General features: G+C 41.0%; 1 protein-coding gene across 1 annotated transcript in view; it reads right to left on the bottom strand.

The window, feature by feature from the left end:
• CDCP1 (CUB domain containing protein 1) overlaps positions 1-2,165 on the bottom strand; it is a 47,837-nt gene that overhangs the window by 45,006 nt on the left and 666 nt on the right. The gene's annotated exons all lie outside the window — the stretch shown is intronic.

The following is a 2,165-nucleotide window of genomic DNA, read 5'->3' as shown; positions in this document are numbered from 1 at the left end:
ATGTAGAAGGGGCGCCGCCATCTTGTACGTATAGGATACGTACTAGGGTTAGGGGGGTGCGGAAGCACCGCCCCTTCCTAACCCTAGTACGTATCTTATACGTACTAAATGGCGGTGTGTATCCCGCCCATGTTCCTTTTTCTCCTACTGCACTATTGTCCTTTCTAGTAAGTCATGTCTTCTTATAATACATCCAAGGTACAACACTCAGTTTAGACACCTTGGCTTCTAGGGAGAGTTCAGGTTTGATTTGTTCGATGACCCATTTATTTATCTTTTTAGCAATCTGCAATAACCACAGAACTCTTTTCCAGCACATTTCAAATGAGCTGTCTTTCTACCTATCAGCTTTCTTCACTATCCAGCTTTCACAGCCATACACAGAAATGGGAAATACAATGGGATGGGCCATCCTAACTTTAGTATTCAATGATATATCTTTATACTTCAGGACCCTGTCTAGTTCCTTCATAGCTGCCCTTCCAACTCCAAGTCCCCTACATTGAGGAGCCATATCACTGGGAAATTAGATGGAATGATAATGTATCAGGAATATGTAAAGCTGGGTGGTGAACCTTTGACCCTCCTAATGTGGGTGAACTACTACTCCCATCATTCCTCTCAACTAGCCAGGCTGGCTAAGGCTGATGGGAAAATCAACATCTGAAAGGCCACAAGTTTTCCAGTCCTGACATACAGTAAGAGTAGTGCAATCACTTTTGTAAGAACAAAATGAACCAACAGCTGCAGAGGTGCACAAAAGCCATACACTGAAAATGAAAAACATTTCAATTTCTTTTAAACAAACCCAGTAAGTAATCATTTCAAGTTGGATACAGAGTTTATTGAAAGGAGATTACCAGTTATATACAGTACTGTATTGTACAATTCAACTTAAATACAGGTTAGTAAAAGAAGTAATGTGTTATTATTTTACACTCCCCTTATACTCGGGATCCTAAAGTTCATTCTCATCTTGAGTATTCTTTGAAAACAAGAACTGGTTCCTTTCTGACTGAAACAATTTGCAATTTCTTGGCAGATTGTTGCAAATGCCTCACCAATAAAACTATCACGTTTTGGATTAGCAGCCTAGAAAATTCATGAAAGATGGTTATAGTAGATTGTAAAGAAGATCACTTGGCAAAGATAGAAAAGATAACTGTTTTGCTCAATTTCTTCCTTCCTCCACAGCACCAACATTTTTCAGTGGATCGGTTTAGTCATGGTCAAAGGAGACCCACTGAGATCAATGGCAGCAAAGTGAGGCAGGATTTGCTTGTCCCATTGATTCCAATGGATCTGCTTTAAGCAAAACTGTGAGAGTGCATCTACACTGTAGAAATAATGTATACAGTAGTGGTCCCTTCACATTTGCTAAGATTAGGGGTGAATGTGGAAAAAACGTAAATTTAAAAACACTATTCCTTTTACCTAAGGGAACACCTGTGTACAAATCTCAAGGTCCTCCAGTGCAACTCTATGGTCAACATCTGCCAGAAGTTGGCCATAGAATCATGCTGGAGGACCTACAAATGCCTTGAGAAGATGCCAGCCACAGATGTTGGCGAAATGTCAAGAATAAACTCTTCCAGAACGTGGCCACGTAGTACGAAAATCCCTAGAGAAATGGTTTTTTGTAGGAACTTCTAGCTTCTCCAACACAACTCTATGGTCAACTTCTCGCAAAGCTGCACTGGAGGACCTAGAGATTCCTAGAGAGAACATATTAATCAAAACCGCAAATAATCAAATCCATAAAGGTCAAAACCGCAAATGCAGAGGGCCACCTGTAGTTTGACTCCACTTCAAATGCTGTAGCTCCATCCTATGTAATCTTGGGATTGGTAGTTTTGGAAGGTCTTTCCCTCTGCCCAGGAGTGCTGGTGCCTCACAGAACTAGAAATCCCAGGGTTGTGTTGGATGGAGCCATAGCAGTTAAAGTGGTGTCAAGGCGAATTCTTTCTACAGTGTAGATGAATCTGTCTCCACCTCTGAACCTGCCTAACCACTTTGCAAGGAGTGAAAAGAGAAAGCCAAGGTGTGTTGTGAGCCATTGAAGAAAAGAAAGCACCCTTCTTGGATCTGTTTCAAAAGCAGGCGTTTCCAATCCGCTTCTCTGTGTGGTTTTTACTATATATAAGTGTGTTTTTTACTACACCTAA

Source organism: Sceloporus undulatus, chromosome 6 (assembly GCF_019175285.1).
Source record: "Sceloporus undulatus isolate JIND9_A2432 ecotype Alabama chromosome 6, SceUnd_v1.1, whole genome shotgun sequence".
NCBI lineage: Eukaryota > Metazoa > Chordata > Lepidosauria > Squamata > Phrynosomatidae > Sceloporus > Sceloporus undulatus.
This window is presented reverse-complemented; position numbering and strand designations above follow the sequence as displayed.